Raw genomic sequence first — 26,791 nt, 5'->3', positions numbered from 1 at the left:
ACAAGACGATATTTTGCTTCTCTGTAGTTTGTAGTTTCCATACCTATATTTTCTACATGATAAAGATATACATATTTTCATAACAAGTAATTTATCCTATTTTCAATTTTGGCATTCAATCAATGATAAATTCTTCATTTATTCATTCATATTTCTTCTATTGTTTTTCCCATCTTTCTTTCTTAGGCTCTTATGCCAATTTTTAACAATTTTTAGACATGGCTACAAATTCTTTGACACTGCTCCCCTCCTCTTCAATTTGGGAAGGCTTATAATTACTTCAACCAAAAAATTATGGAAGTGATGGTAAGTGACTTTCAAAACTGACCAAAAGTATATGCAACTCCTTCTTTGTTCTCTGGAACAGTCCATCTTGCCTTTGTGAACCCGTCGGATAAGAATTCCAACTGTCCTGATTCCACCAAGCTGGAGCTTTGGTCTCTGGTTCTAGTTGAGTGCCATTAATTGGTCAACTCCACTAAGGTGCCAGGTATGCAAGTAAAGCATGGTCAGCTGATCCGCAATGTAGATAAAACAAAATAACCACTTTCAATGCCATGTGGAGTAGGGGAATTGGACAACTGGTTTCTGGCAAATTCCTGAACCATGCAATCATAATATTTGGTAAATGGTTATCGCTAAGGCTCTAAGTTTGGATAGTTTGTAATGCAGCAGCAAAAGATCACCAGAGTGAGTACATCATTAGTGTTTGCCCTTTACACATTCACCATTTTGATACCAAAATCTTTTGCCCTAGCTAAAAATAATGGACTTTATAATGAGGTACTTGCACATATGATTGGAGAGAAGTCCCTTCATTTTAGGGAACAGGTAGCAATGTTATTACTCAAAAAGCCCATTACAAGTACAATTATTTGTAGGCTAGTTTCTCTCCCTATGGCTAATTATATGCAGAAGATTTGAATGAAAAATCATATGCCTATTAGAAACTCCTCAGAAATGCATTTTTTTATTACTCCATACAGGTTTTGGGTGACCTGTGTCCATTTATATCATAAGACATTATTCAGAGTGGAACTGGTGCTACTGATACTCTAAGCTAAAACTGTGCCATTAACTTACCTTTGCATAAAATTGCTTTTATGTTTTTGTATTTTATTTTTTATCCTTAACCTTGATGTACTATTAACATGTCTTTTGGCTTCTTAGATGAGTCTAATTGTGACAACTCCATTATATTGCAAAATGGAAGAACACTGGCCTATTCATAGGATTCTAAAGGGAAAAATGGTAAATAATATTCTTTTTAATATATACTGCATATTTATTATAGATAAGTGGAAAATTAGTACAGCCTGAAGGAAAATACAGTAATTTGAATTACTATAACCCCAGAACAAGAAAAAATAAATGTGTACTTTGTACCTTTATAAAAATATGTATATTATATAGGTGTAATATATTACAAGAATGGTTTATTTCTACACATTGTTTATAAACTTCTTTATTTACATAACAAATATTAAGAACAGTAATGCATGCTAAACAAAGATGGTCATTTTTAATCTCCACAAATTTCTTTCCTAAAATCACTTGACCTATTATTATTATACATTTATATGGTTCTTAATTTTTTACTAATATGAACAATGTATCAAAGAAAATCATATATATCTTTGTGCACTTGTCTAGTTATATATTTTTTTTTTTTTTTTAAAGATTTTATTTATTTGACAGAGAGAGACACAGTGAGAGAGGGAACACAAGCAGGGGGAGTGGGAGAGGGAGAAGCAGGCTTCCCGCGGAGCAGGGAGCCCGATATGGGGCTCGATCCCAGGACCCTGGGATCATGACCTGAGCCGAAGGCAGACGCCCAACGACTGAGCCACCCAGGTGCCCCTCTAGTTATATTTTTAAGGGTGTGTTTCTAAAGGTAGAATTTATAGATCAAAATTTATAAATGTGTTAAGTAGGAGATGCCTCCTGACGTATGAATACAGGATAGTTTTTTTAAGTGGTCAGTATTATAGGTATTATAGGTATAAGAAAAATATTTTGCTTGAATTTAAGAGAAGAAAGCACTCAGTACCACTTATAAAAAAGTAATTTCTCCACTTAATACAACTTTGTTTAAAGAAAAGTTGAATATGTATTCAGGTTCATCATAATAATTGTTTAACTTCTAAATGAAGACATGTCAGCAATACATAGCACCAAAAGGCAGGGAGCGGAGAGATGTTGGGACTTGCCCCACTTGTCTCTGGATTCCTGGGGATAATTATTAGGTTTTCACTTTGCAAAATAGTAGATTTTGTTACCATTTGTAGAAATCAGACAAATGATTGCAAATTCTTGGGCCTGGGATGATAGTGAACTGGGTAGGTGGGGTGACAGCTGTATCACACATAATTTCATCTCTCAACCTTACATTTTTTTCCCACAAATTCCGCATGCACCTAGTGATTTAATCAAAACACAAAAAAACACTACCATAGTCATTTCTGATGAGTTAAGCTTTATATCCATGTAGAATAATTTGGAAGAGTTTGAACACACATATGTATACACACATACTATTGGACACTAAAATTGCTAAAATTTATCTCAATTTAGCTTCTCTTCATAGTTAGAAAACAAAAGTTATAGTTTGAAAAATTTCCAACAAAATTAGTGTCTAAAAATTAAAAATGTAAACATTTAGGGGCGCCTGGGTGGCTCAGTCGGTTAAGCGGCTGCCTTCGGCTCAGGTCATGATCCCGGGGTCCTGGGATCGAGCCCCGCGTCGGGCTCCCTGCTCAGTGGAGAGTCTGCTTCTCCCTCTCCCTCTGCCTGCCTCTCTGCCTACTTGTGCTCTCTATCTCTCTGTCAAATAAATAAATAAAATCTTTAAAAAAAAAAAATGTAAACATTTGTAAAAACTAGTGAAAACTAGAATATGCAAGATATATATAAAGAATCATATCCTTTTCATTTGAGAATTAATAACGATTATGACCAAGAAAAGAAAAAGCAATTTAATACTGCCTTTATTTTTTTTTTAAAGATTTTATTTATTTATTTGACAGAGAGAGACACAGCGAGAGAGGGAATACAAGCAGGGGGAGTGGGAGAGGGAGAAGCAGGCTTCCCGCGGAGCAGGGAGCCCAATGCAGGGCTCGATCCCAGGACCCTGGGATCATGATCTGAGCCGAAGGCAGACGCTTAGTGACTGAGCCACCCAGGCGCCCCTTAATACTGCCTTTAAAATAAAATTATTTATTTATTTATTTATTTTTAATTTATTTTTTATTTTTATTTATTTATTTGACAGAGAGAGACACAGCGAGAGAGGGAACACAAGCAGGGGAGTGGGAGAGGGAGAAGCAGGTTTCCCGCCGGGTGGGGAGCCTGATGTGGGGCTCGATCCCAGGACCCTGAGATCATGACCTGAGCCGAAGGCAGACGCTTAACGACTGAGCCACCCAGGCGCCCCAAAATAAAATTCTTTAATATAAAAAACACATAAGAAGGAAAATTATGCGCTAAGAAAATATTTATAAATCCATAAAAGATAGATAGCTAATATCTATATTATTGTTGCCTTAAAAAGAGAAGAATCATCCAATGAGGAAGGAATGTGTTTATAGAGTTGGATAGACCGACTACTTTGTGATTTTCCATATTTTCAAAATGTTGAGATAGTTGCTATTAATCTTGTAAAGTTAACAGTAAAGGATTCAAGGGGCACCTGGGTGGCTCAGTCAGTTTAGCGTCTGCCTTCGGCTCAGGTCATGATTGGGGTCCTGGGATCAAGCCGCATCAGACTCCCTGCTCAGCCAGGGGTCTGCTTGTCCCTCTGCATCTGCCCTTCTGCCCCTCTCCCCCTCATGCTCTCTCTCTTCTCAAATAAATAAATAAAATTAAAAAAAAAAAAAAACAGTAAAGGACTTAAATTTCTTAATTATTAAAATCATTTTGCTATGTTATATTAAAACATTCAAAATCTTCAAAAATCTGAAATCCAGGTGAAGAGAAGGATAAAGATTATTAATAAGCATACACTTGAAGTGTACATAAAGACATTGAATATAGTCATTTTAAACAACATTGAAATATTAATTTATTGACCAAGAATTTTAAAATCATATAAAAGGTTGATAGCCATTAGAACCCATTCTTTATAAATGGGATTTTTGTTGACAAAAAAAGATAATTAATAATCAGAAAAGGTTTAGTACCCTTTGACCAATTAATTATTTTATAAAAATGTCCTTTAAACAATAATTAACAAGAAAAATTACATGAACAAAAATATGAATTTCAGCATTGTGTAACAGTAATTTAAAAGTTTATCATTCTTTATTGTCACTAATGAGTAGAGTAAAATAAATTAATATATAGATTAATATAAATTTTATAACATTATGGTTTATAATGAACAGTATCTCTGAAAGCAGATAGAAAAATAATGCAAAGGATCAGAAAAATATTTCAGTCTTCTTACTTCATCATGTGGCTTATTTCCTCATTGACAAATTCCTCAGATTAGCCAGATACTTTTATAATGGCTTTTTTATTAATTTTTTTTCTATTTATGTCAACTAATTGATTTAGAATATTAACAAGATTTCCTGCATCCCTTTGACAGGAACCAGTTCTGCTAATATGTGATGATTTGTAACTCAGAATTTTCAAAACCAAGACAAATCCCTGGGGGACTTTGGATAAAAAAAAAAAAAAAAAAAATCTTTCTAGTTGTAATTATCATTACTTGCCTTAACATAGTGATGGGAGAGAATGTTTCCTGGGAGGAGATTGGATTTTATAAAATCTTTATTGAAATCTCCTACAAGAAAATCCTGAGATAGGATATTGTCTTAAAATTATAAATGAAATATAGTGATATGTTAGATTATTTTAGTTAAATATGTCTCTATCTTGCTCTGCGTAATCCTAACACCCTAAACTTCTGTAACCCTGAATGAATGAGTCTTAAAAAATCATGATATGATGCTGTACTTCAAAAGTCTAATAATGAATATTATGTAGACACATGAAGAAATATGTTTCTAAATGAAACAAAACTGTAATAAAATATATCCCCAGCCATAATTAGAAGTACTTAAGTAATTCTATGGAGAAAGGCTAGAAAGAAATTTAACTGTAAAAACATTGTATTATGATTTGAAAACTCATGAAATCACCCATTCATTTATCTTTTCAAAAATAGTTACTGAACACTTGCTATATTTCAAGTGTTTTTGCACTTAGAATTATGGGCAATTGCCCTTTCCATTTTTCTCTGAATTTTTCTTAAATTGGGAGGGCTACATATTAAAAATATAATCATATTTTTCTTGTTTTCATATGATACTAAACAAAACATTATTTGCTTAAATAAGAACAAAAGCTGGGGGGAAAAGGTTGTGACTCAGCTGAATGATAGGCCTAAAAACTGGATTATTGGCATAAAACTACAGAAGACAGTGGGAAATACAAAGAAGTTCAAGGAATTGAAAAAGGAAGATATAAAAATGAGTGAGAGATTGAAAAACTACAAAACCTTGGTGAGAGAAATTAAAGAAGGACCTAAATAAATGGAAAGATATCATACATTCATGGATTGGAAGACTTATTATTTTTAAGATGGCAATACTACCCAAAGAATTCTATAGATAGGTACCATTTCTATCAACATTCCAATGCCCCCCCTTTTTTTGACAAAAGTGGAAAAGCTGATTCTCAAATTCATAGGAAATTTAAAGGGGCTCTGAGTAATCAAAACAATATTGAAAGAGAAGAAAGATGATTCACACTTTCAAATTTCAAAACTTACTACAAAGGTACAGTAATAGGGCACCTGGGTGGCTCAGTAAGTTAAGCATCTGCCTTCAGCTCAGGTCATGATCCCAGAGTCTTGGGATCAAGCCCTGCATTGGCTCCTTGCTCATCAGGGAGCCTGCTTCTCCCTCTCTTTCTGCCCCTCCCCTCAGCATGTGCTCTCTCTCCTCTCTCTCTCAAATAAATAAAATCTTAAACAACAACAACAACAACAACAAAAGGTACAGTAATAAAAACTGTGTGGTACTGGCATAAGGATAGACATATAGACCAAAGAAATAGAACTGAGTCCATAAATAAGCACATACATTTATAGCTAATGGATTTCAACAAGGGTGTTGTAACCATTCAATGGGGAAAAATATAGTCCCTTCAATAAATGGTGGTAAGACAACTGATATCAACATACAAAAGAAGAAGAAGAAGAAGCTAGAACCCTATTTTACTCCTACAAAAAAAAAAAAAAAAAAAACTCAAGGTGGATCAACAACTTAAATGTAATAGTTAAACACATAAAACTCTTAGAAGAAAGCATAGGTAGAAATATTCACTACCTTGTATTTGGCAATGGATTTTTAGATATAACACCAAAAGCACAATCAACAAAAGAAAAAAATAAACTAGACTTCATTAAAATTAAAAACTTTTGTGCATCAAAGGGCATTATCAAGAAAGAGAAAAGACAATCTACAGAATGGGAAAGAATATTGCACATCACATATCTGATGAGGGTTTTGTATTAGTCACAGTTCTCCAGAGAAACAGAATCAATAGAAGAGAGAGAATACGTAGATGATAGATAGATGATAGACAGATAGATGATAGATAGATAGATAGAGATGATGATAGATAGTTGATAGATACATAGATGATAGATACATAGATACATAGATAGATGATAGATAATATAAATGGGCATTTAATATTGGAATTACCTTACACTGTTAATGGAAGTGGAGAAATCCCACAGTCTGTCATCTGCAAGCTGGAGAACCAGGGAAGCCCACAGTATAATTCAGTCAGAGTCTGAAGGTCTGAGAAGCGGGGAGGCTGATGGTGTAAGTGCCAGAGTCCGAAAATCCGAAAACCTGGAACTTTGATGTCTAAGATAAAAGATGGGCATCCCAGCTCAGGAAAAATTCATCCTTCATTTCTCTTTTTGTTTCAACAGGCCCTGAAGGTTTGAATGATGCTGACCTATTTTGGTGAGAGTGATTCTCTTTACTCAGTCTACTGAATCAAATGTTAATCCACACCCAGAAATAATATTTTGGCAGCTATCTGAGCATCCCCTACCCCAGTCAAGTTGACACATAAAATTAACCAGCAAAGGTTTAATATTCAGAATATATAAGGAACTCCTAAAACTCAATAATAAAAGACAAACAACCTACTTAAAAGGGCAAAGACTTGAATAGATATTTGTCTAAGAAGATATATGAATGTCCCAAAAGCACATGAAAGATACACAATGTCATTAGTCATTAGGGAAATGCAAGTCAAAATCCTGAGATACCACTTGACACCTACTAGGATAGTTATAACAATATTTTGAAAATGGAAAATAACAGCGTTGGAAAGAATGTGGACAAATTGAAACCCTGGTATAGTGCTAGTGAGAACATAAATGGTGTATCTCTGTGGAAAGCAGTCTGGTGGTTCCTCAAAAATTTAAATATAGAATTATCATAGGACCACTCAACTATATTCCTAGGTGTGTACCCAAAAGGAGACAGATACTCAAACATACTCATAATAGCAGCACTATCCACAATACTCAAGAGGTAGAAAAAACCCAATGTCCAAAAATGGGTGAATGGGTAAACAAATTGCACTATACACATAAAATGGAATATTCTTCAACCATGAAAAGAAATACCACAATGATATACAGATGAACCTTGAAAACATCCTGCATAGTGAAAGAACCAGACATAAAAGCCACATATTATAGAATTCTGTATATGAAATAAACAGAATAGGGAAATTCAAAGAAATAGAAAGTGGATTGGTGGTTTCCAGGAGCTCATGGAAGGAGAGACTGGGGAGTGGCTTCTGGGTGCAGGGTTTTATTTTGGGGTGATGAAAATATTTTAGAGCTAGATAGATGTGATGGCTGTACAACACTGAGAATGTACTAAATGTCATTGAGTTACTCACATAAAAATGGGTAATTTGCCAGCAATTTTGCTTAGTATTTGCCCAAATGAGTTGAAAACTTAATTTTACATAAAAACCTGCATGCAAATGTTATAACAGCTTGATTCATAACTGCCAAAGCTCATAAGCAACCAAAATTTCCTTCTATACATGAATGGGTAAACAAACTGTGACACAAGGAATATTATTCATCAATAAAAAGAAATGAGTTATCAAGATGCAAAAAAATACAAGCAGGAAACTTGAATGCATATTGGTGAGTGAAGGAAGCCAATCTGAAAAGGCTACATACTGTATTATTCCAAATATATGATGTTCTGGAAAAGGCAAATCTATGGAGAAAGTAAAATGATCAGTGATTGCTTGCAGTTGAGGGTTGAGGAAGAGGAATGAGTAAGCAGAACACAGAGGATTTTTAGGGTAATGAAACTATTCTATATGATACTATAATAATAGATGCATATCCTTTTTTTATTTCCAAAATAAATTTATTTATTATTTATTTAAATTCAATTAATTAACATATAATGTATTATTGGTTTCAGAGGTAGAGGTCAGTGATTCATCAGTCTTATATAATACCCAGTGCTCATTACATCACGTGTCCTCCTTAATGTCCATCACCCAGTTACCCCATCTCCCCACCCCCCTCCAGCTTCCTCTTAGTTTGTTTCCTATAATTAAGAGTGTCTTATGTTTGTCTCCCTCTCTGATTTCATCTGTTTTATTTTTTCCTTTCTTCCCCTATAGTACATATCCTTACACATTTTTCAAAACCTGTAAATGTACAACCCTAAGATAAACCCTAATGTAAGCTATAGATTCTTGTTAATAATTATATATAATATTATACTAGTTCATCAATTATAACAAATGTACCAGATTAATGGAAGATGTTAATAATAGGGAAAACCAAGAGAGGAGTAAATGGGAACATTGTACTCTCTACTGTATTTGTCTGTAAATCTAAATTGTTTTCTAAAAGTAAAGTCTATCAATTTAAAACACAGGTCAGTCTGTATTAATGTTAACCCTCTTGTTAATGAACTCCATTTCCTTAAAAACATGACCTCTAGGGGCACCTGGGTGGCTCAGTCATTAAGTGTCTCCCTTCAGCTCAGTTCATGATCCCAGGATCCTCGGATTGAGCTCCGCACCAGGCTCCCTGCTCAGGGGGAAGCCTGCTTCTCCCTCTCCCTCTGCCTGTTGCTTGTGTTCCCTGTCTCGCTGTCTCTCTCTGTCAAATAAATAAATAAAATCTTTAAGAAAAAAAAAAAATGACCTCTGTATTTATATGGTATGTAAATATCACCTCAATAAAAAAATAACAAAGAAAGAATAACATAAAATTATGCAAACAGTCTACTATTGAGGAGTCAAATATATCATTGGCTTTCTAACACTTGCTTTTGAAGACCAAAAGTAATAATAAAAATCTCTGCACTTCCTTGTGCATATGTAAGTTGATATCTAAAAAATGTCATTAGTTTTCACAACGGGTTTGCCTCCAGAACACAGGTGCCATGAAAACCACTGCTAAACCTAGACCAAAATTGGAAAGGAAAAGACTCATATCAACATCATCATCACTGGACATGTAGATTCAGGCAAATCTAACACTACTGGTCATCTGATCTACAACTGTGGTGGGATCAACAAAAGAACTATCGAAAAATTTGAGAAGGAGCCTACTGAGATGGGAAAGGGCTCCTTCCAGTATGTCTGGGTCTTGGATAAACTAAAAGTTGAATGTGAACATGGTATCACCATTGATATCTCTCTGTGGAAATTTGAGACCAGCAAGTATTATGTGAACATCACTGATGCCCCAGGACACAGAGACTTTACCAAAAACATGATTGCAGGCACATCTCAGGCTGACTGTGCTGTCCTGATTGTTGCTGCTGGTGTTGGTGAATTTGAAGCAGGTATCTCCAAGAATGGGCAGACCCATGAGCATGTCCTTGTGTTTTACACACTGGGTGTAAAACAACTAATTGTTGGTCTTAACAAAATGGATTCCACTGAGCCACCTACAGCCAGAAGAGATATGAGGAAATCATTAAGGAAGTCAGCATCTGCACTAAGGAAATTGGCTACAACCCTGACACACTAGCATTTGTGCCACTTTCTGGTTGTAATGGTGACAACATGCTAGAGCCATGTGCTAACATGCCTCGGTTCAAGGGATGGAAAATCACCTGTAAAGATGGGAATACCAGTGGAACCACACGGCCCGAAGCTCTGGATTGCATTTCTGCCACCAACTTATCCAACTGACAAGCACTTGTGTTTGCCTCTCCAGGATGTCTACAAAATTGGTGGTATTGGTGCTGTCCCTGTCGCCTGAGTGGAGCCTGGTGTTCTTAAACCTGGCATGGCAGTCACCTTTGCTCCAGTCAGTGTTACCACTGAAGTAAAGTCTGTTGAAATGCACCATGAAGTGAGACTCTTCCTGAGGACAAGGTAGGCTTCAATGTCACGAATGTATCTGTCAAAGATGTTGGTCAATGGCAATGTGGCTGGTGACAGCAAAAATGACCCACCAGTGGAAGCAGCTGGCTTCACAGCTCATGTGATTATCCTGAACCATCCAGGCCAAATCAGTGCTGGATATGCACCTTGGCTGGATTGTCACACAGCTCACATTGCTTGCAAGTTTGCTGAGCTGAAGGAGAAGATAGTTTGTCATTCTGGAAAAAACCTGGAAGATGGTCACAAGTCCTTGAAATCTGGTGATGCTGCCATTGTTGATATGGCTCCTGGCAAGCCCATGTGTGTTGAAAGCTTCTCTGCCTATCCTCCTCTGGGCCTTTTTGCTGTTCATGACATGAGACAGACGGTTGCTATGGGTGTCATCAAAGCAGTGGACAAAAAGGCAGCTGGAGCTGGCAAGGACACCAAGACTGCCCAGAAATCTCAGAAGGCTAAAAGAATATTATCCCCAATACCTGCCACCCCAGTCTTAACCAGTGGTTGAAGAACGGTCTCAGAACTGTTTGTGTCAATTGGCCAGTTAAGTTTAGTAATAAAAGACTGGTTAATGATAACAGTGCATCATAAAACCTTCAGAAGGAAAGGAGAATATTTTGTGGACCATTTGTTTTTTTGTGTGTGTGGCAGTTTTATTAGTTTTTAAAATCAGTAGTTTTTAATGGAAACAACTTGACCAAAAATATGTCACAGAATTTTGAGACCCATTAAAACAAAAGTTTAATGAGAAAAATAAATAAATAAAAAGTGTCATCATAAAATTAAATAGCTGAAAAGAACTAGTTTTCAACATATTTTAAATATCAAAAACTATATAAATTAAAGTGTTTTATAATACTTCTAAATATATGTAATGGAATCTAAAAATGCAGCATCATTCATTTAAAAACGTACAAACATTAACTTCATTAATATTCATATATTTGATATTTTTCCTGTCCTTGAATGAGCATGTAGTTCTACTCTAAGTCTTACACACGATGTTTTTTGTTATATTTTTAGATGTAAAATATTTTCTTCATCACTCTATTATAATTTTATTAAACAAAATATGAAAAGTTTTTTAAAATTTTCCTGTAACCATAAGACTGAAGTATAAAATGAAAAATTTTCTGGAGATTATTGTAATTGTTATTAGTACATATTTGATCAAAAACAAAGAAATGAAAAACTGTTAGCATTTATTAAACGTAAAAAATTAATTGGAAATACATTTCTTAATGAGATAAATGATCTTTTTTTCCATCAGCCTTTGTTTTTGTTTTTGTTTTTGTTTTAAAGATTTTTTATTTATTTATTTGAGAGAGACAGAATGCGAGAGAGCAAGCACATGAGAGGGGGGAGGGTCAGAGGGAGAAGCAGACTCCCTGCCGAGCAGGGAGCCCGATGCGGGACTCGATCCAGGGACTCCAGGATCATGACCTGAGCCGAAGGCAGTCGCTTAACCAACTGAGCCACCCAGGCGCCCTCCATCAGCCTTTGTATCCATCGATTAAAAAAATCATGCTAAAAAGTGTCATGTTTCTTTTTTTTTTAGATTTTATTTATTTGTCAGAGAGAGAGAGAGACAGAGCGAGAGAGAGCACAAGCTGGGGGAGCAACAGGCAAAAGGAGAAGCAGGCTCTCTGCTGAGCAAGGAGCCCGAGGCAGAACTCGATCCCAGGACCCTGGGATCATGAACTGAGCCGAAGGCAACTGCTTAACTGACTGAGCCACTCAGGTATCCCAAGTGTCATGTTTCTGCATAAATTTATTCTATTAATTGTTTTACAAATGCTATCAGCTGAGAATTAGTATTCATAGAAATAAATAGAAGTGAAAGAAGTTTTCTTCTATCAAATTCACTCATTTTTAAAAATCTTTCTGAGGTGTGTGCTGAAAATTAAAACATGATCTATTACTAAAATTTATCTGCACTGATTCCTTAGCTTACAACTCAATTAGGTTTTCTCTCAATCAATGAAAACAAGATTGTAAACCACCTCCCTTGAAAAAAAGTATTTGTTAACAAGGAATTGGCATTTTATGTCTTAGGTTCTAAGAATTATGCCATATTTTACCTGAATACTAAACAAATGGCCATTAATCTTTCACCGAGAGGCACCAGGTTTTATCTAATATACCTGGAAAGGATTGAAAAAATTAAAATAATGTTAATGTTGTTAAAATTTTCAACATAAATATTTTTAAATTATCACATGCTTTAAATATAGAACTATAAATAGAAAACATAGAAATATAGAATTATAAATAGAAATATAGATATAGAAATGTAAGTAAATATAAGTATAAACATAGTTTCTCCAAGAAAAGAAATGCCCTGTGGAAATTAAAATATGCATAGAATGTTAAAATGTATGTAGAATTTAAAACTTGACAAAAATCCTCAAAAACAATGGAAGTGTGTTAAGAGTTTGGTGATCTCAAACATTGTATTTCAAAGTTGTTATTTTCCTCAGTTTATAAAGAGAGACTGAGGATCAAACAGTCAAAGTAATTTCTTCAAAGACAGTCAAGAATCAACATCGAGGCTCTCTGTCATTAAAAGTCGTGATCTAGCCTTGACTTTTTGTGTGTATCATTAGCATCTACCCTCCTTCCCATCATCCCTGCCTTCTCCAATTATTATATTATTAATGAGTCCTGTTTCTGCTCATCAGCATTACTTCCATGATATAACTAAACTTCCCATTCTAGATTTTTCAAATTAAATTCAAATATTGACACATATGTAGGAAAGACGAGAAAATCGGTCCACTTAAACTTCTTCCCACATCTCTGCTGTCTTTATGTTTGCTTGGCAGATGTCCTCTGGGAAAACATGGAAAACAATTACAAATATATCAAATATAGTTGTAGGTATGTCTCCATTTCTAGTGCAGATTTACTAACATACTTTTGAAAAACATTAATTGTTCATTCTGCCACTCTTGTTTCAATGGCGTTATTATTCATTCACAGATTGCTAGAGAAATGATCTGTTCACTGCCATTTCTACTACATGACTGCAAAACGTAACTGAGAAGTAATAAATAGCCTCATACCAAGTAATAAATGGCTTGTTTTCAAAACAAGATTCTGATTATTTGGATTTAAAAAAGCAAAATGTAATATTAAAGCAGAAAACTGTTGAAATCTGTTGAGAGATGTGGTAGCATCATGTGGCTTGGTGAAACTGAATGCAGGTTTTCTTATTTTCAATAAAATGGCATAATTCAGGGCACCCAGGTGGCTCAGGTCATGATCCCAGGGTCCCGGGATCAAGTCCTACATCAGCTCCCCTTGCTCTGAAGGGTGCCCCTCTGCCTCTGCCTGCCACTCTCCCTGCCTGTGCTCTCTCTCTGTCAAATAAATAAATAAAATCTTTAAAAAAAATAAATAAATAAAATGGCACAATTCTTGGAAACATCTATTTAGTTGTATTGCACACTATAATTTTTCAATTCTTATAATTTTCATTCAAAACAGAAAAGTAATCTTAAAATGATTTAAACTATTTGTTTTTATCATCCTACACTCTAGGAATATATGATTCTGCAATTACTAATTACAGACACACAATAAAATATTTGCTTGTCACTTATTAGTAATTACTTACGGTTGATGAACATGTCTTGGAATTTACAGTACTTCAAAATTGCTGTCACAGAGTAGAACAGGGAAATTAATTTTAGTTACTAATGCACACCTCAACTGAACCTCAGACCAAGAGCTGTGGGACACATAAATATGATAAATACATCTGCAGTCTATTCCAAAGGCATCAAATAAAACCAATCATAGTTATGATCCTTGGAAGTTCTTTGTTCTTCTTTCAGTAGCAGTCAGAATTGTTGAACTTGAAAATATTTGGTACCAAGATTGAGAGGTAGCCTGAGGCCAGATCGGACTTTGCAGAATAAACAGTGTTGAAGTGGTTGTCTTAATGTCATTGCTGGTATTTGAGAAAAGGAATTTTGAAGGCAAAATGAGCTCTGGAGTTCAGGCTTCTCCCATTTCAGTAAAGTGGTTCTTTGTCTGTAATCTGCTGCCCCTTTTCCATATCCTTACTGACCGTGTGGCCTTGTAGAGGTCACTGTACATTTTCAATCTATGTTTCTTCCTTTGAAGAAATAGGAAGTGAGACCCATTGCCTTCAAGTGTCAAATGCCATTTCAGATCTCAACGACATGAATCTGTAAGAATTCCTCTTTCAACACAAGTTATTGAGTGCTCTTTTGTTGATACAGGGACAAATAGCTTCATGTTCAAAATGACTCTTGACCAATTACTTGCTGACAGTAATTATTTCTGAAACCTCTCTCTAATAAGCTAAAAACCAAGAATGAACAAAGAAAAAAACAAACCAAACCCCAAAACATCTCCTTTTTTTTTTTTTAAAGATTTTATTTATTTATTCATTAGAGACAGAGAGAGAGAAGCAGAGGGAGAAGCAGGCTCCCAAGGAGCAGGGAGCCCGATGCGGGACTCGATCCCAGGACCCTGAGATCATGACCTGAGCCGAAGGCAGACGCTTAACCATCTGAGCCACCCAGGCGCCCCCCAAAACATCTCCTAAAACAGTTATTCGTGGAGCCATTTTCTTCACTTAGATGTGTCCGTATTCTCCTCAGTAGTGGCTGAAACTGGACTCAGCACTCTAGCAAATGCTGGAGGAAGCCCAATTAAAGCAGAAAGGGCGTTCAGATAAAAATATTCTCTTGTTGGGGCGCCTGGGTGGCTCAGTCGTTAAGCGTCTGCCTTCGGCTCAGGTCATGATCCCAGCGTCCTGGGATCGAGCCCCACATCGGGCTCCCTGCTCGGCGGCGAGCCTGCTTCTCCCTCTTCCACTCCCTCTGCTTGTGTTCCCTCTCTCGCTGTGTCTCTCTCTGTCAGATAAATAAATAAAATCTTTAAAAAAAAAAAAAAATATATATATTCTCTTGTGGTTAAACTTCCACTTAACCCAGCTAACCTCCATTTGATGGATGAAATTGAAGACAGGGAGGTCTCTAAGCAGAATTGTGAGCCACTGATGAGCACCTTGATCACCTTCCCAACCACCTTCTTCAATGTTCTTCAGGGATAGACTCTCTCATACTACTTCTGTGAGACGTTCCTCAGAAAGGTCAGAGTTCCCAAAGGACCAGTCCCACCAATTCTTGATAGGAGTTTTGTCCTCTCTTTTCTCTCTGTATGCCCCTTCTGAAGGGACACACTTACTTGTACTTACTTACTTAAACCATTACCTGCCACTTGAAAGTTTAGGAGAATGGCTTCAAACCAAGGAGTTACCAAGGAGTTTCTTTGAAGAAGAAGAAAATAGATTAAATTAGAAAAATCTGAAAACCCTCAAGGGGAAATTTAGATGAATTTTACAGAGTTGATGGAGCTATTTCAGGACAATGTTAGGATGCTTGGTGCTTTGCAAATATAAAGCTACAAAGAAGGATAGTATATCTTAAGTCCAATGGATTCTTTTGATATAAGTGGCTCTGACTCTCTTTTAACTGCTTTTATTCTTTGGAGTTAGGAACTACCTTACTTTACACGTGATTATTGTTTTCCTTAATAAAAATATAATTTCAAGCTGAAATTATATTGTTGAAATTTAAATTCAAAGTATTCCTAATAAGAGTAATAAATATCATTTTCAAAGTGTTCGTAACATACTTCCCAATATAAAGTGAACATATGTCAAAGATTTAACTCTTTAATGAAGGAAACTGATAAAGAAACAGAACTGAGAAGTGAGTAGGCACTTTAAAAATGACAAAATAAGATTACTAAATTAGATATAAAATAAGTTATGGTCCTGAAGGGCAAGAAAATTATGACCTCTTGGGTGACTTTCTTACCGATCAAAAGTAATTTGCATCTTCATGTTAACATGTAACTTCACAGAATTTGGGGGCCCTGATGAATAGGAAATAGAAGGTCAAAGAAATATATATTGTTCCTTGGAACGATATATAGGCCTTTTGAACAATGCTGCAAGATGAGGCTGAAAATCATACAGGCTTCCTTTGGTCTTCTTTTCAAGTTTTGGATAATTTTTCTTAGCATCTGTACTACTGTTATTATATAATTTCATCCTTATAAAAAATAAATGAAAAGAAGGAAAGAGGGTGCCTGGGTGGCTCAGTCAGCTAAGCATCTGCCTTCTGCTCAGGTCATGATCCTAGGGTCCTGGGATCTAGTCCCACTTAGGGCTCCTTCCTCAGCAGAGAGCCTGCTTCTCCCTCTCCTCCTTCTCCCTCTCTTCCCTGCTTGTGCTCTCTCTCACTATCTCTGTCTCTCTCTCTCTTAAATAAATAAATAAAATCTTTAAAATAAAGAAGGAAAGAAAGAAAGAAAAAGAGAGAGAGAGACAGAAAAAGAAAAAAAGAACATTTACTACATTGCCAGTTTGCATTGCTTTCTTTTAAAGATATATTAGTTGTCTCTGTACTCAGTAGAATTTCAGTTTTACACTCAAATATTCTGCAGTACACAGTTGAAATAATGTTCTATAAATATCTTATTCAATTTATGGGCTTCTGTCTTGTTTTATGAATTTACCAGTCATTGTTCTCACTTATGAGGATAGTCTGTAATTGGAAATGTCATAAGACCATAGAAAAGTAAATTTTTTTATTCCAAAATATTTTGGTGGGAGTGAAGAAAGGTAGAAACAATCTAATATGGCAAAATACACTAGTGTAAAATGAAAGAAAATAATTACAAATATATTAATAAGTAACTGATTATTAATCTTTTAAAGTATTCTGTTGAATTTTCAGAGTGAGAATGAGTAAAGAAATGTTCTGCATCTGACAGATTGGGTAATAATTTGCCTGGTAGTTTTGAAAGGGCTGATTTCCATATCATTCTCTGTTGATTTAGTTGAAGATTAGAGCAAGCACAGCCTCCTTTGCAATATACAATTGCATCCTCTCATAAATTAAATTGTTAACCTGGTGACATTATCCTCTCTCCCAACAGTATTATGTCTCATTTAAGGATGGCAAAGATCAGTGCTTTTTTAAAAGGAGGTTTATACACATTAATTCTTTCTCTTTGATATTTACCACTTGTGTTTTCAAAAAGAAAACCATCACAAACCATTGTTGGAATAAAGGCACAGAGAGATATTTTGAAGTCAATGCCAAAATGCTTTTCAATTGTCATGTTTTGACTTCATGAAAGACTTTGGGTTCATTAAAAAAATTAGGAACTTCACAAGAGTCACTGAAGTGCATCACAGAAAGAAGATACCCTGTAACTATAAATCCAAGTACTTAGTTTCAGGGAAATTAGCAGGGTTTAAGTTGATTTGCTTCCTGCCAGCGAAGCAAATGACTTTTTTCTTTCCTAAGTCTCAAGAACATTCTCAGTAACACTGAGTCTTTCTTCTGCAGTCAGTGAGGAAGATGACTGGATGAGTGGGTGCAGTAACAAGACTTAGGGAGAAAAGTCAGCTTAATGCTAGAAAAACGTGGCAGACCAGTCTTTGCTTAGTATATTTTAGTAGACCCTGTGCCAAACACTTTGCGTGCTTTTTCTCCTTCAATTCTGAATTGTCCTACAAGGGGAACTCATCATCCTCATTTTTATAGGTTTGAAAATTGAGATGTAGATGTTAATTTAATTTTCCCAATATTACACAGCTAGTTGAGTTGTAAAGCTGGAATTTGAACATATTTAAACCAACTTCAGAGGTCACCAACAATTATTCTATATTGCCTTTACTAGATTGAATGACCCAGGTAATAGCTCAGTTAAGTAAGAATTAAGTCTCTGACTCTGAAAAACAATAAAATTCCTTTGGCTTTTTTCCCCTTCATGTTCAAAATAAGGATTTTAAAATCAGTAATACAGAAGATACCTTTTTGTTCTGTGATTCTAGGTTATGTCCTGTGCTATTTTTCCAAAGGAAAAAAACACATATTTCCCAGCCTTACTTAAAATTGAAGGTGATATCCTTATGCAGATTCTGTATGCTTAGTATGATTAGTTTTTTTAAGATGTTATTTATTCATTTTAGACAGAGAGAGAAAGAGCAAGAGTGAGAGGAGTGGAGGGGGAGGGAGAGGGAGAAAGAACCTGAAGCAGAGTCCTCACTTGGCTTAGAGCCTAATGCGGAACTCAGTCCCACAACCACCAGATTGTGACCTGAGCTGAAACCAAGAGTCAGATACTCAACCAACTGAACCACCCAGGCGCCCCTGATTGTTTTTTTTTTAACATGAAAAATATATGACCTCCTACATGACTTTTCTCTTAGAATTCACTGATTAATGACGCAGTACCATAATGCATTCAGAAATACTTATAAATGATTTTGTATCTTGAATTTAGAATGTCATCTACAGGGGCGCCTGGGTGGCTCAGATGGTTAAGCGTTTGCCTTTGGCTCAGGTCATGATCCCAGGGTCCTGGGATCGAGCCCCACATCAGGCTCCTGGCTCAGCAGGAGCCTGCTTCTCCCTCTCCCACTACCTCTCTCCTTGCTCATGCTTTCTCTCTCTCTCTCTCTCTGTATCTCTGTATCTCAAATGAATAAATAAAATCTTAAAAAAAAAATTAAAAAATAAATAAAAAAATAATGTCATCTACATATATTTGAAAGTTTAAAATATTGATCTACATCGGTTTTAGTTATTCACTCAAGAATTATTGTTTGATATAGAAATGAATTCATAAATTCACTGTATTCAATCTTCAGTCATCTGGACAATGACCTATAGGTTAAGAATCACTGATACAAAAATTGGGTTATAAAAAACTCTAGAGCAGATATATCATTTTTTTTTCTAAAATGCTAAGAAATTAATTGTTCTGCAGTATTTAATATGTAATATCAGATTGATAATTGCACCCTCACCGAGTGGGTATAACAGATAATCACATGTCATTTGTGCTTTATTCTAAAGGTCCATCAGTAGTTTAATAGTCTGGAGGGTGTATTTTAGTTTCCTAGGGCTGCCATAACAAAGTAGCAGACTGAATGGCTAAACCACAAAAATTATATATATATTTTTCACAATTCTGGAGGCTAGAAGTTCAAGATCAAAGCATGGGCAGAGTCAGGTTTTTTGGGGTTCTCTCTTTTTGACTTGCAAATGGCTGCCTTGTCCTGGTGTCTTCACATGCTTGTTGCTGACTGTGTCCTAATCTCCTTTTAAAAGGACCCAAATCAGATTGGAGTAGGCCCACTCTAATGACCTCATGCAATCTTAATTACCTCTTTAAAGACCCTTTCTCCAAATGCAGTCACATTCAGAAGTACTGAGGGTTAAGACATCAAACATGAGTGGGGGGAGGAGCAAAATTTAGCCGCAAAAAAACCCATACTTTTGGGGATTGAGGCTGAAGGCTTCATTCAGTTATGTACACCCTACCTATTAAAATATCTTTACCTATGCTTTCTTAAGGACATTTACAGACTATATTATCTTATTTTAATTTATCTTCACAAAAAGGAAACTAGGCTAAAACAATTATTGCAAAGAAACCATGGAATACAAATAAGAATATAATGCAAACTTAAGTAAAACAAAATAAGTCAGTTGACTAATTCCTTCCTTAGGAGAGCTTTTTCTCAGTTACATAATGAGGTAAAATCAATGAAAGATATTAAGAGAGGTGCAAGGATAACTCACAGGTTTTCTTTCTCCTATTACTGAATAACTCTCTGCTCAATCATTTTCTCTTTGCTCTAACCACATTCAGTTCAGTACTTTGTTGGACAAATGAGCAAGGATGAAGTTGTTGCATCATCCATGGGAGTGTGTGAGAAAAACCTTTGCTGACATAGATCTGGGAAAAAGGTGTAGTAGGAGTTCCTAAAACTGCCTTCAATCCTGATGATTCACTACAAGGATTCACAGAACTGAAATATTTTTATATTCATAGTTACAGTTTATTACAATGAAAAAACACAGAGAAAATGAGCAAAGGGAAAGGTTCATGGGGCAAAGTCCAGGCGTAAGCTTCTAGGCGTCCCTCCCAGTGGAGTAGCACAGAATGAGCTTAATTCCTCCAGCAATGATGTGTGGCAACAAGTGCAAAGTGCCACTAACCAGGGAAGTTCAACTGAGCCTGGTTTCCAGAAATTATTGGGGTCAGTCCCGATCATGTAGTCTTACAGTGCCTGTGTGACTGACACTAGTTACTGAAGCCCCAGACCCCCAGATTGAAAGCAGGTGTTCACCATAAATAACATTATTAGTATAAACTATTTGGATAAACTGGTACAGTATGTCACAAAGCCTCAGGCATACACAAACAACCTTATGAAACAGAACATTCAAAGAGCTCAGTTATAGGCATTAAAATAAGCCTTTCTGGGGGAACTTAGAAAGGTAGGGCAACACAGTCCTGGTGAGTTAACCCTTTCCTGCACTAGAGTGACCTGAGTCCATATTTCAGAGAATAAAGCCAAGTGGCAGTCCTAGCTATTACTCAGTGTGAATCAAGAAAAGTGAATGAGGTGAATCACTTAGGAGACTGAGTCAAGTCTATAAATAAAAATAAATAAAAGTCAGAGACTGAAAAACTAGGAACATAGCAAAATCCAGTGAAGAAAGACTTAATGAAGGAATAAACAAAATGAGAATATTCTAAAGACCATTATTACCTGATACCAGTTGTATGACTTTAGGAATGTGCTAAATGACTTATAGGAATCACCTAACAATGCAAATAATTTTTAAAACAAACCTCTAGTTGTTTACAGCGATATCTCTAAGCTAACGTGAACAGGCTCAAATCTAGATCTCTGTGTGAACATAGATAGATATTTACAAACACCAAATTTATAATACATAAGTACATACCATCTCAAAATATTTCTCACATTGACCTCATTCTTGTTCAGTGATTCAAATAATTAGCAAATTTCACCTTAGAACTTTCTCATGGAGAAGTTACTACGCCAAATGTGGCCTTTTATCTACTCATAGCTTAGTTAAATTACATTTGGATTCTTTGTTTGTTTGTATTTTAAGATTTTATTTATTTATTTGAGAGAGAGAGAGAGCAAGAGTGGTGGGGGCGGGCAGAGGGAGAGGGAGAAGGAGACTCCCTGCTGGGCAGGGAGCCTGACATGGGGCTCAATCCTGGGTGGGGCTCAGTCCCAGGACCCTGAGATCATGACCTGAGCTGAAGGCAGATGCTTAACAGTCTGAGCCACCCAGGTGCCCCTGGATTCTTTATTGTAATATCATTGTCACCAGTGAGAGAAGTATCCCGTGACCAAGGTTACCTGGACTCATTATGGAGGATGTAATCAAGACTAAGACTACTAATTCTATAGAGTTAAAATTCCACCACCTCTCTGGATCCCATCTCTGCTTAAGTTAGTAGAGTGCAGAGTATCTACCATTATTTGTGTTTGAGTTTTTTTTCCTTCTTTTCCTCTCTGTTTACAGGTACACTTATTCCTCATGAATGTTAGTATTTAACTCCGTGAGGCCTTTCAATAACTGTTATTCAAAAAACACATCGTGCTTCATCTTTGTATTTCCTTGGTGTTTAGTAAACTGCTAGGTGAAGAGCCTGGGATTCAGTTATTAGGTGTCCAATCAGCTTAGTTTTATCCATGATAACACATGAATGTACCTGAGTTTTTTTAAAGTACCTAGTACTTTAGGCAATGCATCTTTTGAAACTGAGGGAAACCTTCTACAGTTGGCATTGCAGAAGGCATTTAATGAGGTTTGAGATAACCACGTTAGGCAGTACTACACAATAATTTCTTACCTTAGAATTTTTGATAAATGATACAGGGATGTCTTAGATGAAAAGGGAAGCAGTGTTATTCCTTCGGAGGAATATATACTCTCAACAGAGAAGTTTGGGCTTCTCTGTTGTGACAATAAAATTGACTTGTATGATAAATGCTTTTCTGATTTCTGGAAGCAGTTTTATAAATAAACTTTTAGCTAAAGCATAAAATATAATTGGAAACATACAAAAACCATAAGTGTCGGGCTTAATGAATTTTTCCAAAAGTGAACAAACCCATGTAACAAACACCCAGGTCAAGACACGGAAGGTTACCATGGATCAGGAAACTTACCATGAATCAGTAAGGGCTCACTTAAGGAAGTAGACTTTCTATCAGAAATAAGTAGATAAAGAACTTATTGTGAGATTATATTTTACAAATGTGGGAGAAGCTGGGAAAAATGAAGGTTTGGAATCAAAAGTCAGAGGATAATAGAAAAAGTTATTAGTCAACCTAAGACACTAGTAAGATAAAAAAAAAATCAATATCTGCTGCTGCCAAAATGCAGTTGTGAGTGGGAATCATGTAAAGGGGCTTCTGAGATGCTGTTGCTCTGATGCCAGGTGTCTGGTGGGGGGCCCGGAGTCTCTGTTGGTCATTAGGGCTAGCAGTCAGAAAGATGAGCTAAAGGTAGAGCAGATGAGAGAAAAGATAGTTTAGGACCTGCAGGCACCACTGTGTCTGCCATCCCCAAATCTAACAGTGACAACTTTCCAAGAATAATGGCGGTGGCTGGTGTTCAACTTCCTCTTTTGTTTAACCTTAACTTGGAACCATACAGAAAGGGTATGGAAATATAATTACATAGTTTAATCAAGTTAACCTGGTACAATCTAACAAGTGAGTGTCTCAGATGATCCCCCTACCCACTCGGCCCATAGCCCCATCCACTCATGACACCTCCTGTGGGTAACCACTCTGTTAACCTCTAACAGAGATTGTGTTTGCCTGTGTGTACTTTATGTGAATGGACTCATAACATGTACATTTGTGTCTGGTTCCTTTTGCTCAATGTCAGCTTTCATGAAAGTCATTCCTGTTCTTGTGTATGGTTACAATTAATTTATTCTCACGGATATACCCTATTCCATTGCATGAATAAATCACAAGATATTTTCCTATTTTAACAATAGTGAACATAAGTTTGTTTCCATTTTGGGACCATTGTTAACAGTAATGATATGAATATTCATGTATATAGAGAAACAATTGTACATAATTGTTTGGCATATACTTAATAATGGAATTTTGGGGACAAGAGATATGTATATGTTTAGTTTTACTAAGTGAGTAGTTTTACACAGTGAGTAGTTCATTAGCCTCTCAAAACAACCTTTCTAGTTAACATATGAAGATAATAGCATTTCAACTCTAGTAGGATTATTGTGAAGTTGAAGTCATATAGTCAATGTCAAAACACCTGTGTGCCTGGTACACAATGAGTCCTCAGTGTATGATGATTCATTATTACTTACTATATCATCATAGTTTGACAATCATAAAGCACTCAGGGTTCATTTTTTCAGGCACAATTTCATAATCACATTCAACATGCCCAAAACCACACTATGTACCCCAGTAAATGACGAATAATATAGGCTTGATTCTCAGTTGTCTCTTGGCAATCACAAGGAACAGTAATAGAACTGGATGGGACTGTATACCCAAACCACACTAAGTATGCCTCAAAGCATCAAATAGTAAATTCTCTGTACAATATTTGAATGATCTCATTTGTAACAAGGAATGGTAAGGGTGGGGGTAGGAGGAAATTTTAGCCTAAAAATCTGGATATTAAATTCCCATTTCAAAGATGTGAATTTTGACTATAAGCCCAAATTCACTTTTCAATCCTGGTGTTCTAAAATCTTACCTTAGATCATAATTAACATAATAATAACACAAACTGACTTAATGAAGATTAGTGAAGGCATTTTGGGTTTTTAATTACTCATTCAACAAGTATTTAATGAGCACCTAGAAGCTGGAAAAAGGAGACAAAATGTTTATCCCTCAAAGATTTTGCATTCTAGTTTGAAGACTAAGAGTAAATAAGTAAACAAATAAATCAATAAATTCATTATATATAATGACAAACAAAGAAAAGTTCTCTGAAGAGTAAAAAAGGTAGAGACAGAAGATGGGAGAAAGGCCTTGCAAAGAAGTACTGTTTTAAGTAATTTGGTTAAGAAAACATTTGAGAGGGGTGCCTGAGTTAAGTGTCTGCCTTCAGCTCAGGTCATGACCCCAAGGTCCTGGGATCAGAGCCTGCCTTGTATCCTCAGGTCCCTGCTCCATGGGGAGCCTGTTTTACCCTCTCCCTCTGTCTTTCCCCCTGCTCATGCTCACACATGCTCTCTCTCTCTCAAATAATAAAATAAACATAAAATATTTTTAAAAAAAGAAAAAGAAAACATTTGAGAATACATTCTAGATCATGTACATGTATGTCACCAAAAAGATAGCCGACACTATTTTGGGCACAGATTTATGCAGGAGCACAAGTTGTTAGATCATAAGGTTAAACTCTTGCCCATAGTTGACAACTAAAAAAATACCCACACATTTAGAGAGAAGATACAGTATTTGCCAGACCTCAACACATTTCAGAGAATAATCGCTAATGTGTAAAAGTTGACTAAGGAAAGTATAGCTATGACCGTTGACTCTCACATTATTTTCTTACATTATTACAATTATAAGTTGTCAAAGAGATAAGACAAACTTAAGTCATTAAGAATATTAGAGAGAGAGAATGCCAGTATAACTTTGTATTTTTATTCTTGCTGACTTATTTCCAGATCATAATTTCTTGACTTTAAGAACAGAAATTTTTTATAATGTCAGCTCCACCTGCTTTCAGAGGATTTAGCTGTGTCTGTAGCGCAATGACTAATCACTAGATTAATAAAGACATTGCTGCTCCCACAATAGAAGTGCTTAGATTTCCTTGCCCTCAATATATGTGATATATCGTTTTCTCTGACTGCTCAGATGATATATTTCTTTTCACATTATATTCCTCCACTGTAATTCATATCCTTTTAAAAACCATTATTTTTCAAGAATTTTCATCATGGCATTGGTAGTTAGGTGTAACATAAAGGGAAAGAATGTGAGGTAGCAATCTGGCCTCGCTGCTTGCTGGGTATAAAATCTTGGCCAATTTATTTAATTCATTCAGGAAATACTTACGAAATTCTTATTATATGCCAAACTCTCAAGATATTTTAGTTAAAAAAAGAGACAAAAATATCATTCTGTTCAGATTCTCTCTGGGTAACTAAATTTCTAATCTGGGAGAATTATAATATTAACTATCGCAGGGGTCTTGAAGGCATTAAGTGAGATCGGAGAAAGACTTTGGTGTTAAACACATCTAGTCATGCCACTTATTTGCATGAATTTTAAGCAATTTTTTTTTAAACTCAGTTTCTTTAGGTGTAAAATGTAGACTTTTTATGATAGAAAGAAGTTATATAAATATATAAATATTTGAAGTTATATAAAATCCTATAAGGGAATAAGTATTCAATAAATCCTGGGAATTACTATCTTCAAAATCATCTCTCTCTCTCTCTTTTTTTTTAAGATTTTATTTATTTATTTGACAGAGAGAGACACAGCGAGAGAGGGAACACAAGCAGGGAGGGAGTGGGAGAGGGAGAAGCAGGCTTCCCGCAGAGCAGAGAGCCCGATGTGGGGCTCGATCCCAGGATCCTGGGATCATGACCTGAGCCGAAGGCAGATGCTTAATGACTGAGCCACACAGCCGCCCCATGCAAAATCATCTCTTGAAAACTAGCAGTATACAAGGTGTAATTTCTAGCTCAAATGCCTTGACTGACTTCCAGATTCTAATATATGACGCTTACTAGGCAGTTCCTCTTAGGGTCTCATAATTATCTCAAACTTAGTATCTCCAATATTGACTATTCTGTGCTAGATATGCTACTCATGCACCAGGCCCACTCTCTGCTCTTCAACAACCCTGAACATGCCCAAGAAAGTCCATATACACAGACTACGTCAATAAGTGTCAACAGACACTTCTTGCTTCTGCTGGAGTTCAGCCTATGAGGGAACCACTAGAAAAATAAATAATAAAGGAAGTAGGAAGGTAAGGTTGAGAGATCCCTTCCCTCCACCTCCATCAAAGGTCCATTTTCCTGGCAAGTGGCCCTATGCACACAGTTCCCTCTTTTGTCCATTTCTCCTAAACTTTTCCTTCTTGTGTTTACTCTCACCAGGTTGCAACATTGTTTCTAGTAGTTTTCTTACTTACTGTTCATAACTTTAAGACACTACCTAAAGTGTTTGTGCATTATCTCTCTGTTTAGCTTTGGTCCACCAGCCCTAGAGTAGACATAGTACACAATAAATATATAGCACTCAAATAAATATGGCATTTGATAAATACTTGTTTTCTAATTATCTAGTCATCAAATTTGGTAAATTGCAGAAGTTTCCATCCAATCGCTTACTTTTAACTCCGTATCACTCACCACATCTAGTCAGAAACTAAGTCCGGTAGATTCAATTTACTTCCTCAGTAACTTCGGTATTATTCCCCTTATCCCTTCCTCTATTATGACCTCCTCTGCT

General features: G+C 35.9%; 1 pseudogene; it reads left to right on the top strand.

The window, feature by feature from the left end:
• Positions 1-9,499: 9,499 nt before the first annotated feature.
• Positions 9,500-10,998, top strand: LOC144382799 (elongation factor 1-alpha 1 pseudogene; annotated as a pseudogene).
• The last annotated feature ends 15,793 nt before the right edge of the window (positions 10,999-26,791 follow it).

The sequence above is a fragment of the Halichoerus grypus genome, chromosome 8, assembly GCF_964656455.1.
Source record: "Halichoerus grypus chromosome 8, mHalGry1.hap1.1, whole genome shotgun sequence".
In the NCBI taxonomy this organism is placed as follows: domain Eukaryota; kingdom Metazoa; phylum Chordata; class Mammalia; order Carnivora; family Phocidae; genus Halichoerus; species Halichoerus grypus.
The sequence above is the reverse complement of the archived record's forward strand: the minus strand, read 5'-3'. Positions and strand labels throughout refer to the sequence as shown.